An 18,392-nucleotide genomic window follows, 5' to 3' on the forward strand; every position below is an offset into this window, starting at 1 on the left:
CTCCGCGACCATCAACAGCCTATATTTTTGGAATCAGCACGTCGAGATCTACGTCCCTGAATTTTTTCAGAATTTGTAAACGACTTTTTCAAAAGTGAAAATGTTCCAATGGTCCCCCCCCTTCAAATTTCGGCCAAATTTTGACATTTTCGAAACCTAACTGAGTACATTTTCTTGTAGATTTCGAGCTCTAGAACTCACTTCCGGCCTCGATTCTTTGATAGCTGCAACCGTTTTTCCAGAATCGACGATTGAAATATCGAAATTTTTGAAAATTCGATAAATTAGGCATTTGATACCGATTTTTTCGAAAATGTCGCTCCGCGACCATCAACTATCAACCTATATTTTTGGAATCAGCACGTCGAGATCCACGTCCCTGAATTTTTTCAGAATTTTTAAACGACTTTTTCATAAGTGAAAATTTTCCAATAGTCCCCCCTCTTCAAATTTCGGCCAAATTTTGACATTTTCGAAACCTAACTGAGTACATTTTCATGTAGATTTCGAGCTCTAGAACTCACTTCCGGCCTCGATTCTTTGATAGCTGCAACCGCTTTTCCAGAATCGACGGTTGAAATATCGAAATTTTTGAAAATTCGATAAATTAGGCATTTCGTACCGATTTTTTGAAAATGGCGCTACGCGACCATCAACAGCCTATATTTTTGGAATCAGCACGTCGAGATCTACGTCCCTGAATTTTTTCAGAATTTTTAAACGACTTTTTCCAAAGTGAAAATTTTCCAATGTTCCCCCCTTCTTCAAATTTCGGCCAAATTTTGACATTTTCGAAACCTAACTGAGTACATTTTCTTGTAGATTTCGAGCTCTAGAACTCACTTCCGGCCTCGATTCTTTGATAGCTGCAACCGCTTTTCCAGAATCGACGGTTGAAATATCGAAATTTTTGAAAATTCGATAAATTAGGCATTTCGTACCGATTTTTTCGAAAATGTCGCTCCGCGACCATCAACAGCCTATATTTTTGGAATCAGCACGTCGAGATCTACGTCCCTGAATTTTTTCAGAATTTGTAAACGACTTTTTCAAAAGTGAAAATGTTCCAATGGTCCCCCCCCTTCAAATTTCGGCCAAATTTTGACATTTTCGAAACCTAACTGAGTACATTTTCTTGTAGATTTCGAGCTCTAGAACTCACTTCCGGCCTCGATTCTTTGATAGCTGCAACCGTTTTTCCAGAATCGACGATTGAAATATCGAAATTTTTGAAAATTCGATAAATTAGGCATTTGATACCGATTTTTTCGAAAATGTCGCTCCGCGACCATCAACTATCAACCTATATTTTTGGAATCAGCACGTCGAGATCCACGTCCCTGAATTTTTTCAGAATTTTTAAACGACTTTTTCATAAGTGAAAATTTTCCAATAGTCCCCCCTTCTTCAAATTTCGGCCAAATTTTGACATTTTCGAAACCAAACTGAGTACATTTTCTTGTAGATTTCGAGCTCTAGAACTCACTTCCGGCCTCGATTCTTTGATAGCTGCAACCGTTTTTCCAGAATCGACGGTTGAAATATCGAAATTTTTGAAAATTCGATAAATTAGACATTTCGTACCGATTTTTTCGAAAATGTCGCTCCGCGACCATCAACAGCCTATATTTTTGGAATCAGCACGTCGAGATCTACGTCCCTGAATTTTTTCAGAATTTTTAAACGACTTTTTCAAAAGTGAAAATGTTCCAATGGTCCCCCCTCTTCAAATTTCGGCCAAATTTTGACATTTTCGAAACCTAACTGAGTACATTTTCTTGTAGATTTCGAGCTCTAGAACTCACTTCCGGCCTCGATTCTTTGATAGCTGCAACCGCTTTTCCAGAATCGACGGTTGAAATATCGAAATTTTTGAAAATTCGATAAATTAGGCATTTCGTACCGATTTTTTGAAAATGGCGCTCCGCGACCATCAACAGCCTATATTTTTGGAATCAGCACGTCGAGATCTACGTCCCTGAATTTTTTCAGAATTTTTAAACGACTTTTCCAAAAGTGAAAATTTTTCAATGGTCCCCCCTTCTTCAAATTTCGGCCAAATTTTGACATTTTCGAAACCTAACTGAGTACATTTTCATGTAGATTTCGAGCTCTAGAACTCACTTCCGGCCTCGATTCTTTGATAGCTGCAACCGTTTTTCCAGAATCGACGGTTGAAATATCGAAATTTTTGAAAATTCGATAAATTAGACATTTCGTACCGATTTTTTCGAAAATGTCGCTCCGCGACCATCAACAGCCTATATTTTTGGAATCAGCACGTCGAGATCTACGTCCCTGAATTTTTTCAGAATTTTTAAACGACTTTTTCAAAAGTGAAAATTTTCCAATGGTCCCCCCTCTTCAAATTTCGGCCAAATTTTGACATTTTCGAAACCTAACTGAGTACATTTTCTTGTAGATATCGAGCTCTAGAACTCACTTCCGGCCTAGATTCTTTGATAGCTGCAACCGTTTTTCCAGAATCGACGGTTGAAATATCGAAATTTTTGAAAATTCGATAAATTAGGCATTTGATACCGATTTTTTCGAAAATGTCGCTCCGCGACCATCAACTATCAACCCTTATTTATGGAATCAGCACGTCGAGATCTACGTCCCTGAATTTTTTCAGAATTTTTAATCGACTTTTTCAAAAGTGAAAATTTTCCAATGGTCCCCCCTCTTCAAATTTCGGCCAAATTTTGACATATTCGAAACCTAACTGAGTACATTTTCTAGTAGATTTCGAGCTCTAGAAATCACTTCCGGTCTCGATTCTTTGATAGCTGCAACCGTTTTTCCAGAATCGACGGTTGAAATATCGAAATTTTTGAAAATTCGATAAATTAGGCATTTCGTACCGATTTTTTCGAAAATGTCGCTCCGCGACCATCAACAGCCTATATTTTTGGAATCAGCACGTCGAGATCTACGTCCCTGAATTTTTTCAGAGTTTTTAAACGACTTTTTCAAAAGTGAAAATTTTCCAATGGTCCCCCCTTTTTCAAATTTCGGCCAAATTTTGACATTTTCGAAACCTAACTGAGTACATTTTCTTGTAGATTTCGAGCTCTAGAACTCACTTCCGGCCTCGATTCTTTGATAGCTGCAACCGTTTTTCCAGAATCGACGGCTGAAATATCGAAATTTTTGAAAATTCGATAAATTAGGCATTTCGTACCGATTTTTTCGAAAATGTCGCTCCGCGACCATCAACAGCCTATATTTTTGGAATCATCACGTCGAGATCTACGTCCCTGAATTTTTTCAGAGTTTTTAAACGACTTTTTCAAAAGTGAAAATTTTCCAATGGTCCCCCCTTTTTCAAATTTCGGCCAAATTTTGACATTTTCGAAACCTAACTGAGTACATTTTCTTGTAGATTTCGAGCTCTAGAACTCACTTCCGGCCTCGATTCTTTGATAGCTGCAACCGTTTTTCCAGAATCGACGATTGAAATATCGAAATTTTTGAAAATTCGATAAATTAGACATGTCGTACCGATTTTTTCGAAAATGTCGCTCCGCGACCATCAACAGCCTATATTTTTGGAATCAGCACGTCGAGATCTACGTCCCTGAATTTTTTCAGAATTTTTAAACGACTTTTTCAAAAGTGAAAATTTTCCAATAGTCCCCCCTTCTTCAAATTTCGGCCAAATTTTGACATTTTCGAAACCTAACTGAGTACATTTTCTTGTAGCTTTCGAGCTCTAGAACTCACTTCCGGCCTCGATTCTTTGATAGCTGCAACCGTTTTTCCAGAATCGACGGTTGAAATATCGAAATTTTTGAAAATTCGATAAATTAGACATTTCGTACCGATTTTTCCGAAAATGTCGCTCCGCGACCATCAACAGCCTATATTTTTGGAATCAGCACGTCGAGATCTACGTCCCTGAATTTTTTCAGAATTTTTAAACGACTTTTTCAAAAGTGAAAATTTTCCAATGGTCCCCCCTTCTTCAAATTTCGGCCAAATTTTGACATTTTCGAAATCTTACTGAGTACATTTTCTTGTAGATTTCGAGCTCTAGAACTCACTTCCGGCCTCGATTCTTTGATAGCTGCAACCGTTTTTCCAGAATCGACGGTTGAAATATCGAAATTTTTGAAAATTCGATAAATTAGACATTTCGTACCGATTTTTTTGAAAATGTCGCTCCGCGACCATCAACAGCCTATCTTTTTGGAATCAGCACGTCGAGATCTACGTCCCTGAATTTTTTCAGAATTTTTAAACGACTTTTTCAAAAGTGAAAATTTTCCAATGGTCCCCCCTTCTTCAAATTTCGGCCAAATTTTGACATTTTCGAAACCTAACTGAGTACATTTTCTTGTAGATTTCGAGCTCTAGAACTCACTTCCGGCCTCGATTCTTTGATAGCTGCAACAGTTTTTCCAGAATCGACGGTTGAAATATCGAAATTTTTGAAAATTCGATAAATTAGGCATTTCGTACCGATTTTTTCGAAAATGTCGCTCCGCGACCATCAACAGCCTATATTTTTGGAATCAGCACGTCGAGATCTACGTCCCTGAATTTTTTCAGAATTTTTAAACGACTTTTTCAAAAGTGAAAATTTTCCAATGGTCCCCCCTTTTTCAAATTTCGGCCAAATTTTGACATTTTCGAAACCTAACTGAGTACATTTTCTTGTAGATTTCGAGCTCTAGAACTCATTTCCGGCCTCGATTCTTTGATAGCTGCAACCGTTTTTCCAGAATCGACGGTTGAAATATCGAAATTTTTGAAAATTCGATAAATTAGACATTTCGTACCGATTTTTTCGAAAATGTCGCTCCGCGACCATCAACAGCCTATATTTTTGGAATCAGCACGTCGTGATCTACGTCCCTGAATTTTTTCAGAGTTTTTAAACGACTTTTTCAAAAGTGAAAATTTTCCAATGGTCCCCCCTTTTTCAAATTTCGTCCAAATTTTGACATTTTCGAAACCTAACTGAGTACATTTTCTTGTAGATTTCGAGCTCTAGAACTCACTTCCGGCCTCGATTCTTTGATAGCTGCAACCGTTTTTCCAGAATCGACGGCTGAAATATCGAAATTTTTGAAAATTCGATAAATTAGGCATTTCGTACCGATTTTTTCGAAAATGTCGCTCCGCGACCATCAACAGCCTATATTTTTGGAATCAGCACGTCGAGATCTACGTCCCTGAATTTTTTCAGAATTTTTAAACGACTTTTTCAAAAGTGAAAATTTTCCAATGGTCCCCCCTTCTTCAAATTTCGGCCAAATTTTGACATTTTCGAAATCTTACTGAGTACATTTTCTTGTAGATTTCGAGCTCTAGAACTCACTTCCGGCCTCGATTCTTTGATAGCTGCAACCGTTTTTCCAGAATCGACGGTTGAAATATCGAAATTTTTGAAAATTCGATAAATTAGATATTTCGTACCGATTTTTCCGAAAATGTCGCTCCGCGACCATCAACAGCCTATATTTTTGGAATCAGCACGTCGAGATCTACGTCCCTGAATTTTTTCAGAATTTTTAAACGACTTTTTCAAAAGTGAAAATTTTCCAATGGTCCCCCCTTCTTCAAATTTCGGCCAAATTTTGACATTTTCGAAACCTAACTGAGTACATTTTCTTGTAGATTTCGAGCTCTAGAACTCACTTCCGGCCTCGATTCTTTGATAGCTGCAACCGTTTTTCCAGAATCGACGGCTGAAATATCGAAATTTTTGAAAATTCGATAAATTAGGCATTTCGTACCGATTTTTTCGAAAATGTCGCTCCGCGACCATCAACAGCCTATATTTTTGGAATCATCACGTCGAGATCTACGTCCCTGAATTTTTTCAGAATTTTTAAACGACTTTTTCAAAAGTGAAAATGTTCCAATGGTCCCCCCTTCTTCAAATTTCGGCCAAATTTTGACATTTTCGAAATCTTACTGAGTACATTTTCTTGTAGATTTCGAGCTCTAGAACTCACTTCCGGCCTCGATTCTTTGATAGCTGCAACCGTTTTTCCAGAATCGACGGTTGAAATATCGAAATTTTTGAAAATTCGATAAATTAGACATTTCGTACCGATTTTTTCGAAAATGTCGCTCCGCGACCATCAACAGCCTATATTTTTGGAATCAGCACGTTGAGATCTACGTCCCTGAATTTTTTCAGAATTTTTAAACGACTTTTTCAAAAGTGAAAATTTTCCAATGGTCCCCCCTTCTTCAAATTTCGGCCAAATTTTGACATTTTCGAAACCTAACTGAGTACATTTTCATGTAGATTTCGAGCTCTAGAACTCACTTCCGGCCTCGATTCTTTGATAGCTGCAACCGTTTTTCCAGAATCGACGGTTGAAATATCGAAATTTTTGAAAATTCGATAAATTAGACATTTCGTACCGATTTTTTCGAAAATGTCGCTCCGCGACCATCAACAGCCTATATTTTTGGAATCAGCACGTCGAGATCTACGTCCCTGAATTTTTTCAGAATTTGTAAACGACTTTTTCAAAAGTGAAAATGTTCCAATGGTCCCCCCCCTTCAAATTTCGGCCAAATTTTGACATTTTCGAAACCTAACTGAGTACATTTTCTTGTAGATTTCGAGCTCTAGAACTCACTTCCGGCCTCGATTCTTTGATAGCTGCAACCGTTTTTCCAGAATCGACGATTGAAATATCGAAATTTTTGAAAATTCGATAAATTAGGCATTTGATACCGATTTTTTCGAAAATGTCGCTCCGCGACCATCAACTATCAACCTATATTTTTGGAATCAGCACGTCGAGATCCACGTCCCTGAATTTTTTCAGAATTTTTAAACGACTTTTTCATAAGTGAAAATTTTCCAATAGTCCCCCCTCTTCAAATTTCGGCCAAATTTTGACATTTTCGAAACCTAACTGAGTACATTTTCATGTAGATTTCGAGCTCTAGAACTCACTTCCGGCCTCGATTCTTTGATAGCTGCAACCGCTTTTCCAGAATCGACGGTTGAAATATCGAAATTTTTGAAAATTCGATAAATTAGGCATTTCGTACCGATTTTTTGAAAATGGCGCTCCGCGACCATCAACAGCCTATATTTTTGGAATCAGCACGTCGAGATCTACGTCCCTGAATTTTTTCAGAATTTTTAAACGACTTTTTCCAAAGTGAAAATTTTCCAATGTTCCCCCCTTCTTCAAATTTCGGCCAAATTTTGACATTTTCGAAACCTAACTGAGTACATTTTCTTGTAGATTTCGAGCTCTAGAACTCACTTCCGGCCTCGATTCTTTGATAGCTGCAACCGCTTTTCCAGAATCGACGGTTGAAATATCGAAATTTTTGAAAATTCGATAAATTAGGCATTTCGTACCGATTTTTTCGAAAATGTCGCTCCGCGACCATCAACAGCCTATATTTTTGGAATCAGCACGTCGAGATCTACGTCCCTGAATTTTTTCAGAATTTGTAAACGACTTTTTCAAAAGTGAAAATGTTCCAATGGTCCCCCCCCTTCAAATTTCGGCCAAATTTTGACATTTTCGAAACCTAACTGAGTACATTTTCTTGTAGATTTCGAGCTCTAGAACTCACTTCCGGCCTCGATTCTTTGATAGCTGCAACCGTTTTTCCAGAATCGACGATTGAAATATCGAAATTTTTGAAAATTCGATAAATTAGGCATTTGATACCGATTTTTTCGAAAATGTCGCTCCGCGACCATCAACTATCAACCTATATTTTTGGAATCAGCACGTCGAGATCCACGTCCCTGAATTTTTTCAGAATTTTTAAACGACTTTTTCATAAGTGAAAATTTTCCAATAGTCCCCCCTTCTTCAAATTTCGGCCAAATTTTGACATTTTCGAAACCAAACTGAGTACATTTTCTTGTAGATTTCGAGCTCTAGAACTCACTTCCGGCCTCGATTCTTTGATAGCTGCAACCGTTTTTCCAGAATCGACGGTTGAAATATCGAAATTTTTGAAAATTCGATAAATTAGACATTTCGTACCGATTTTTTCGAAAATGTCGCTCCGCGACCATCAACAGCCTATATTTTTGGAATCAGCACGTCGAGATCTACGTCCCTGAATTTTTTCAGAATTTTTAAACGACTTTTTCAAAAGTGAAAATGTTCCAATGGTCCCCCCTCTTCAAATTTCGGCCAAATTTTGACATTTTCGAAACCTAACTGAGTACATTTTCTTGTAGATTTCGAGCTCTAGAACTCACTTCCGGCCTCGATTCTTTGATAGCTGCAACCGCTTTTCCAGAATCGACGGTTGAAATATCGAAATTTTTGAAAATTCGATAAATTAGGCATTTCGTACCGATTTTTTGAAAATGGCGCTCCGCGACCATCAACAGCCTATATTTTTGGAATCAGCACGTCGAGATCTACGTCCCTGAATTTTTTCAGAATTTTTAAACGACTTTTCCAAAAGTGAAAATTTTTCAATGGTCCCCCCTTCTTCAAATTTCGGCCAAATTTTGACATTTTCGAAACCTAACTGAGTACATTTTCATGTAGATTTCGAGCTCTAGAACTCACTTCCGGCCTCGATTCTTTGATAGCTGCAACCGTTTTTCCAGAATCGACGGTTGAAATATCGAAATTTTTGAAAATTCGATAAATTAGACATTTCGTACCGATTTTTTCGAAAATGTCGCTCCGCGACCATCAACAGCCTATATTTTTGGAATCAGCACGTCGAGATCTACGTCCCTGAATTTTTTCAGAATTTTTAAACGACTTTTTCAAAAGTGAAAATTTTCCAATGGTCCCCCCTCTTCAAATTTCGGCCAAATTTTGACATTTTCGAAACCTAACTGAGTACATTTTCTTGTAGATATCGAGCTCTAGAACTCACTTCCGGCCTAGATTCTTTGATAGCTGCAACCGTTTTTCCAGAATCGACGGTTGAAATATCGAAATTTTTGAAAATTCGATAAATTAGGCATTTGATACCGATTTTTTCGAAAATGTCGCTCCGCGACCATCAACTATCAACCCTTATTTATGGAATCAGCACGTCGAGATCTACGTCCCTGAATTTTTTCAGAATTTTTAATCGACTTTTTCAAAAGTGAAAATTTTCCAATGGTCCCCCCTCTTCAAATTTCGGCCAAATTTTGACATATTCGAAACCTAACTGAGTACATTTTCTAGTAGATTTCGAGCTCTAGAAATCACTTCCGGTCTCGATTCTTTGATAGCTGCAACCGTTTTTCCAGAATCGACGGTTGAAATATCGAAATTTTTGAAAATTCGATAAATTAGGCATTTCGTACCGATTTTTTCGAAAATGTCGCTCCGCGACCATCAACAGCCTATATTTTTGGAATCAGCACGTCGAGATCTACGTCCCTGAATTTTTTCAGAGTTTTTAAACGACTTTTTCAAAAGTGAAAATTTTCCAATGGTCCCCCCTTTTTCAAATTTCGGCCAAATTTTGACATTTTCGAAACCTAACTGAGTACATTTTCTTGTAGATTTCGAGCTCTAGAACTCACTTCCGGCCTCGATTCTTTGATAGCTGCAACCGTTTTTCCAGAATCGACGGCTGAAATATCGAAATTTTTGAAAATTCGATAAATTAGGCATTTCGTACCGATTTTTTCGAAAATGTCGCTCCGCGACCATCAACAGCCTATATTTTTGGAATCATCACGTCGAGATCTACGTCCCTGAATTTTTTCAGAGTTTTTAAACGACTTTTTCAAAAGTGAAAATTTTCCAATGGTCCCCCCTTTTTCAAATTTCGGCCAAATTTTGACATTTTCGAAACCTAACTGAGTACATTTTCTTGTAGATTTCGAGCTCTAGAACTCACTTCCGGCCTCGATTCTTTGATAGCTGCAACCGTTTTTCCAGAATCGACGGTTGAAATATCGAAATTTTTGAAAATTCGATAAATTAGACATTTCGTACCGATTTTTCCGAAAATGTCGCTCCGCGACCATCAACAGCCTATATTTTTGGAATCAGCACGTCGAGATCTACGTCCCTGAATTTTTTCAGAATTTTTAAACGACTTTTTCAAAAGTGAAAATTTTCCAATGGTCCCCCCTTCTTCAAATTTCGGCCAAATTTTGACATTTTCGAAATCTTACTGAGTACATTTTCTTGTAGATTTCGAGCTCTAGAACTCACTTCCGGCCTCGATTCTTTGATAGCTGCAACCGTTTTTCCAGAATCGACGGTTGAAATATCGAAATTTTTGAAAATTCGATAAATTAGACATTTCGTACCGATTTTTTTGAAAATGTCGCTCCGCGACCATCAACAGCCTATCTTTTTGGAATCAGCACGTCGAGATCTACGTCCCTGAATTTTTTCAGAATTTTTAAACGACTTTTTCAAAAGTGAAAATTTTCCAATGGTCCCCCCTTCTTCAAATTTCGGCCAAATTTTGACATTTTCGAAACCTAACTGAGTACATTTTCTTGTAGATTTCGAGCTCTAGAACTCACTTCCGGCCTCGATTCTTTGATAGCTGCAACAGTTTTTCCAGAATCGACGGTTGAAATATCGAAATTTTTGAAAATTCGATAAATTAGGCATTTCGTACCGATTTTTTCGAAAATGTCGCTCCGCGACCATCAACAGCCTATATTTTTGGAATCAGCACGTCGAGATCTACGTCCCTGAATTTTTTCAGAATTTTTAAACGACTTTTTCAAAAGTGAAAATTTTCCAATGGTCCCCCCTTTTTCAAATTTCGGCCAAATTTTGACATTTTCGAAACCTAACTGAGTACATTTTCTTGTAGATTTCGAGCTCTAGAACTCATTTCCGGCCTCGATTCTTTGATAGCTGCAACCGTTTTTCCAGAATCGACGGTTGAAATATCGAAATTTTTGAAAATTCGATAAATTAGACATTTCGTACCGATTTTTTCGAAAATGTCGCTCCGCGACCATCAACAGCCTATATTTTTGGAATCAGCACGTCGTGATCTACGTCCCTGAATTTTTTCAGAGTTTTTAAACGACTTTTTCAAAAGTGAAAATTTTCCAATGGTCCCCCCTTTTTCAAATTTCGTCCAAATTTTGACATTTTCGAAACCTAACTGAGTACATTTTCTTGTAGATTTCGAGCTCTAGAACTCACTTCCGGCCTCGATTCTTTGATAGCTGCAACCGTTTTTCCAGAATCGACGGCTGAAATATCGAAATTTTTGAAAATTCGATAAATTAGGCATTTCGTACCGATTTTTTCGAAAATGTCGCTCCGCGACCATCAACAGCCTATATTTTTGGAATCAGCACGTCGAGATCTACGTCCCTGAATTTTTTCAGAATTTTTAAACGACTTTTTCAAAAGTGAAAATTTTCCAATGGTCCCCCCTTCTTCAAATTTCGGCCAAATTTTGACATTTTCGAAATCTTACTGAGTACATTTTCTTGTAGATTTCGAGCTCTAGAACTCACTTCCGGCCTCGATTCTTTGATAGCTGCAACCGTTTTTCCAGAATCGACGGTTGAAATATCGAAATTTTTGAAAATTCGATAAATTAGATATTTCGTACCGATTTTTCCGAAAATGTCGCTCCGCGACCATCAACAGCCTATATTTTTGGAATCAGCACGTCGAGATCTACGTCCCTGAATTTTTTCAGAATTTTTAAACGACTTTTTCAAAAGTGAAAATTTTCCAATGGTCCCCCCTTCTTCAAATTTCGGCCAAATTTTGACATTTTCGAAACCTAACTGAGTACATTTTCTTGTAGATTTCGAGCTCTAGAACTCACTTCCGGCCTCGATTCTTTGATAGCTGCAACCGTTTTTCCAGAATCGACGGCTGAAATATCGAAATTTTTGAAAATTCGATAAATTAGGCATTTCGTACCGATTTTTTTGAAAATGTCGCTCCGCGACCATCAACAGCCTATCTTTTTGGAATCAGCACGTCGAGATCTACGTCCCTGAATTTTTTCAGAATTTTTAAACGACTTTTTCAAAAGTGAAAATTTTCCAATGGTCCCCCCTTCTTCAAATTTCGGCCAAATTTTGACATTTTCGAAACCTAACTGAGTACATTTTCTTGTAAATTTCGAGCTCTAGAACTCACTTCCGGCCTCGATTCTTTGATAGCTGCAACCGTTTTTCCAGAATCGACGGTTGAAATATCGAAATTTTTGAAAATTCGATAAATTAGGCATTTGATACCGATTTTTTCGAAAATGTCGCTCCGCGACCATCAACTATCAACCAATATTTTTGGAATCAGCACGTCGAGATCTACGTCCCTGAATTTTTTCAGAATTTTCAAACGACTTTTTCAAAAGTGAAAATTTTCCAATGGTCCCCCCTTCTTCAAATTTCGGCCAAATTTTGACATTTTCGAAACCTAACTGAGTACATTTTCTTGTTGATTTCGAGCTCTAGAACTCACTTCCGGCCTCGATTCTTTGATAGCTGCAACCGTTTTTCCAGAATCGACGATTCAAATATCGAAATTTTTGAAAATTCGATAAATTAGGCATTTGATACCGATTTTTTCGAAAATGTCGCTCCGCGACCATCAACTATCAACCTATATTTTTGGAATCAGCACGTCGAGATCTACGTCCCTGAATTTTTTCAGAATTTTTAAACGACTTTTTCAAAAGTGAAAATTTTGCAATGGTCCCCCCTTCTTCAAATTTCGGCCAAATTTTGACATTTTTGAAACCTAACTGAGTACATTTTCTTGTAGATTTCGAGCTCTAGAACTCATTTCCGGCCTCGATCCTTTGAAAGCTGCAACCGTTTTTCCAGAATCGACGGTTGAATTATCGAAATTTTTGAAAATTCGATAAATTAGGCATTTGATACCGATTTTTTCGAAAATGTCGCTCCGCGACCATCAACTATCAACCTATATTTTTGGAATCAGCACGTCGAGATCTACGTCCCTGAATTTTTTCAGAATTTTTAAACGACTTTTTCAAAAGTGAAAATTTTCCAATGGTCCCCCCTCTTCAAATTTCGGCCAAATTTTGACATTTTCGAAACCTAACTGAGTACATTTTCTAGTAGATTTCGAGCTCTAGAACTCACTTCCGGTCTCGATTCTTTGATAGCTGCAACCGTTTTTCCAGAATCGACGGTTGAAATTTCGAAATTTTTGAAAATTCGATAAATTAGACATTTCGTACCGATTTTTTCGAAAATGTCGCTCCGCGACAATCAACAGCCTATATTTTTGGAATCAGCACGTCGAGATCTACGTCCCTGAATTTTTTCAGAATTTTTTAACGACTTTTTCAAAAGTGAAAATTTTCCAATGGTCCCCCCTTCTTCAAATTTCGGCCAAATTTTGACATTTTCGAAACCTAACTGAGTACATTTTCTTGTAGATTTCGAGCTCTAGAACTCACTTCCGGCCTCGATTCTTTGATAGCTGCAACCGAGTTTCCAGAATCGACGGTTGAAATATCGAAATTTTTGAAAATTCGATAAATTAGGCATTTCGTACCGATTTTCTCGAAAATGTCGCTCCGCGACCATCAACAGCCTATATTTTTGGAATCAGCACGTCGAGATCTACGTCCCTGAATTTTTTCAGAATTTTTAAATGACTTTTTCAAAAGTGAAAATTTTCCAATGGTCCCCCCTTCTTCAAATTTCGGCCAAATTTTGACATTTTCGAAACCTAACTGAGTACATTTTCTTGTAGATTTCGAGCTCTAGAACTCACTTCTGGCGTCGATTCTTTGATAGCTGCAACCGTTTTTCCAGAATCGACGGTTGAAATATCGAAATTTATGAAAATTCGATAAATTAGACATTTCGTACCGATTTTTTCGAAAATGTCGCTCCGCGACCATCAACAGCCTATATTTTTGGAATAAGCACGTCGAGATCTACGTCCCTGAATTTTTTCAGAATTTTTAAACGACTTTTTCAAAAGTGAAAATTTTCCAATGGTCCCCCCTTCTTCAAATTTCGGCCAAATTTTGACATTTCCGAAACCTAACTGAGTACATTTCCTTGTAGATTTCGAGCTCTAGAACTCACTTCCGGCCTCGATTCTTTGATAGCTGCAACCGTTTTTCCAGAATCGACGGTTGAAATATCGAAATTTTTGAAAATTCGATAAATTAGGCATTTCGTACCGATTTTTTCGAAAATGTCGCTCCGCGACCATCAACAGCCTATATTTTTTGAATCAGCACGTCGAGATCTACGTCCCTGAATTTTTTCAGAATTTTTAAATGACTTTTTCAAAAGTGAAAATTTTCCAATGGTCGCCCCTTCTTCAAATTTCGGCCAAATTTTGACATTATCGAAACCTAACTGAGTACATTTTCTTGTAGATTTCGAGCTCTAGAACTCACTTCTGGCGTCGATTCTTTGATAGCTGCAACCGTTTTTCCAGAATCGACGGTTGAAATATCGAAATTTATGAAAATTCGATAAATTAGACATTTCGTACCGATTTTTTCGAAAATGTCGCTCCGCGACCATCAACAGCCTATATTTTTGGAATAAGCACGTCGAGATCTACGTCCCTGAATTTTTTCAGAATTTTTAAACGACTTTTTCAAAAGTGAAAATTTTCCAATGGTCCCCCCTTCTTCAAATTTCGGCCAAATTTTGACATTTCCGAAACCTAACTGAGTACATTTCCTTGTAGATTTCGAGCTCTAGAACTCACTTCCGGCCTCGATTCTTTGATAGCTGCAACCGTTTTTCCAGAATCGACGGTTGAAATATCGAAATTTTTGAAAATTCAATAAATTAGGCATTTCGTACCGATTTTTTCGAAAATGTCGCTCCGCGACCATCAACAGCCTATATTTTTTGAATCAGCACGTCGAGATCTACGTCCCTGAATTTTTTCAGAATTTTTAAATGACTTTTTCAAAAGTGAAAATTTTCCAATGGTCGCCCCTTCTTCAAATTTCGGCCAAATTTTGACATTATCGAAACCTAACTGAGTACATTTTCTTGTAGATTTCGAGCTCTAGAACTCACTTCTGGCGTCGATTCTTTGATAGCTGCAACCGTTTTTCCAGAATCGACGGTTGAAATATCGAAATTTATGAAAATTCGATAAATTAGACATTTCGTACCGATTTTTTCGAAAATGTCGCTCCGCGACCATCAACAGCCTATATTTTTGGAATAAGCACGTCGAGATCTACGTCCCTGAATTTTTTCAGAATTTTTAAACGACTTTTTCAAAAGTGAAAATTTTCCAATGGTCCCCCCTCTTCAAATTTCGGCCAAATTTTGACATTTTCGAAACCTAACTGAGTACATTTTCTAGTAGATTTCGAGCTCTAGAACTCACTTCCGGCCTCGATTCTTTGATAGCTGCAACCGTGTTTCCAGAATCGACGGTTGAAATATCGAAATTTTTGAAAATTCGATAAATTAATAATTTCGTACCGATTTTTCGAAAATGTCGCTCCGCGACCATCAACAGCCTATATTTTTGGAATCAGCACGTCGAGATCTACGTCCCTGAATTTTTTCAGAATTTTTAAACGACTTTTTCAAAAGTGAAAATTTTCCAATGGTCCCCCCTTCTTCAAATTTCGGCCAAATTTTGACATTTTCGAAATCTTACTGAGTACATTTTCTTGTAGATTTCGAGCTCTAGAACTCACTTCCGGCCTCGATTCTTTGATAGCTGCAACCGTTTTTCCAGAATCGACGGTTGAAATATCGAAATTTTTGAAAATTCGAAAAATTAGACATTTCGTACCGATTTTTTTGAAAATGTCGCTCCGCGACCATCAACAGCCTATATTTTTGGAATCAGGACGTCGAGATATACGTCCCTGAATTTTCTCAGAATTTTTAAACGACTTTTTCAAAAGTGAAAATTTTCCAATGGTCCCCCCTTCTTCAAATGTCGGCCAAATTTTGACATTTTCGAAACCTAACTGAGTACATTTTCTTGTAGATTTCGAGCTCTAGAACTGACTTCCGGCCTCGATTCTTTGATAGCTGCAACCGTTTTTCCAGAATCGACGGTTGAAATATCGAAATTTTTGAAAATTCGATAAATTAGGCATTTGATACCGATTTTTTCGAAAATGTCGCTCCGCGACCATCAACTATCAACCAATATTTTTGGAATCAGCACGTCGAGATCTACGTCCCTGAATTTTTTCAGAATTTTTAAACGACTTTTTCAAAAGTGAAAATTTTCCAATGGTCCCCCCTTCTTCAAATTTCGGCCAAATGTTGACATTTTCGAAACCTAACTGAGTACATTTTCTTGTAGATTTCGAGCTCTAGAACTCACTTCCGGCCTCGATTCTTTGATAGCTGCAACCGCTTTTCCAGAATCGACGTTTGAAATATCGAAATTTTTGAAAATTCGATAAATTAGACATTTCGTACCGATTTTTTCGAAAATGTCGCTCCGCGACCATCAACAGCCTATATTTTTGGAATCAGCACGTTGAGATCTACGTCCCTGAATTTTTTCAGAATTTTTAAACGACTTTTTCAAAAGTGAAAATTTTCCAATGGTCCCCCCTTCTTCAAATTTCGGCCAAATTTTGACATTTTCGAAACCTAACTGAGTACATTTTCTTGTAGATTTCGAGCTCTAGAACTCACTTCCGGCCTCGATTCTTTGATAGCTGCAACCGTTTTTCCAGAATCGACGGTTGAAATATCGAAATTTTTGAAAATTCGATAAATTAGGTATTTCGTACCGATTTTTTCGAAAATGTCGCTCCGCGACCATCAACAGCCTATATTTTTGGAATCAGCACGTCGAGATCTACGTCCCTGAATTTTTTCAGAATTTTTAAACGACTTTTTCAAAAGTGAAAATTTTCCAATGGTCCCCCCTTCTTCAAATTTCGGCCAAATTTTGACATTTTCGAAACCTAACTGAGTACATTTTCTTGTAGATTTCGAGCTCTAGAACTCACTTCCGGCCTCGATTCTTTGATAGCTGCAACCGTTTTTCCAGAATCGACGGTTGAAATATCGAAATTTTTGAAAATTCGATAAATTAGGCATTTCGTACCGATTTTTTCGAAAATGTCGCTCCGCGACCATCAACAGCCTATATTTTTGGAATCAGCACGTCGAGATTTACGTCCCTGAATTTTTTCAGAATTTTTAAACGACTTTTTCAAAAGTGAAAATTTTCCAATGGTCCCCCCTTCTTCAAATTTCGGCCAAATTTTGACATTTTCGAAACCTAACTGAGCACATTTTCTTGTAGATTTCGAGCTCTAGAACTCACTTCCGGCCTCGATTTTTTGATGGCTGCAACCGTTTTTCCAGAATCGGCGGTTGAAATATCGAAATTTTAGAAAATTCGATAAATTAGGCATTTCGTACCGATTTTTTCGAAAATGTCGCTCCGCGACCATCAACAGCCTATATTTTTGGAATCAGCACGTCGAGATCTACGTCCCTGAATTTTTTCAGAATTTTTAAACGACTTTTTCAAAAGTGAAAATTTTCCAGTGGTCCCCCCTTCTTCAAATTTCGGCCAAATTTTGACATTTTCGAAACCTAACTGAGTACATTTTCTTGTAGATTTCGAGCTCTAGAACTCACTTCCGGCCTCGATTCTTTGATAGCTGCAACCGCTTTTCCAGAATCGACGGTTGAAATATCGAAATTTTTGAAAATTTGATAAATTATTTAAAAATTTGCAACTGTTGCAAATTACTACCAAGTTTATTAGATACAATAAAAAATCTTAGTGAAACTGTTTACGCATTAAAGCAACAAATAGCAAATTTAACATCAAATCTACCTAAAAATGACTCTAACTATGATTACGAGTGTATGGTACAAGAGGTAACTGAACGCCAAAAACATAAAACTAATATAATTTTATATTATATGCCTGAACAAGATCCGTCTCTAAATAATGAAACCAGAAAGAACAAAGAAGCTGAATTGGTTTCCGATTTTCTGAAATTGTTACAACATGATTCTGGTAATGAGCGTTCTTCCATCCCAGAACTAATTTCAACTCCAATTCGACTTGGCAAGTATGTTACCAATAAGATTCGACCAATCAAATTAACACTTAAAGAAGAAAAAGATGTATTCAATTTATTAGGCTTAATAAAAAGGAAACGTCGTAATATTGATGCTGTTCCGCACTTTAAATCTGTGCATGCGTCATCAGATAAAACTGATAAGCAAAGGCTGTATTATAAGGAGTTACTGAACCAGATAACAAACAGACGTGAAAAAGGTGAGCTAGATTTGTTTATTAAATACATACGTGGTGTTCCGACAATCCAGAAAAAACCTACTTTAAACTAGGCCTGCCCAATTCTGTAAAAAAGTTCTACTTATACTACCAAAATGTTCGTAGCCTCAAAAACAAAATGGATGATTTTTTGGTTTCTTCAAGTGATTCTGATTTTGATATAATTTGTTTAACGGAAACGTGGTTAATTGACTCTATAAATAATTCTGAATTTATCTT

This window comes from Zophobas morio, unplaced genomic scaffold, assembly GCF_036711695.1.
Source record: "Zophobas morio isolate AGI-343-1 ecotype UQ-CSIRO unplaced genomic scaffold, CSIRO_AGI_Zmor_V1 ptg000026l, whole genome shotgun sequence".
Taxonomy (NCBI): Eukaryota; Metazoa; Arthropoda; class Insecta; order Coleoptera; family Tenebrionidae; genus Zophobas; species Zophobas morio.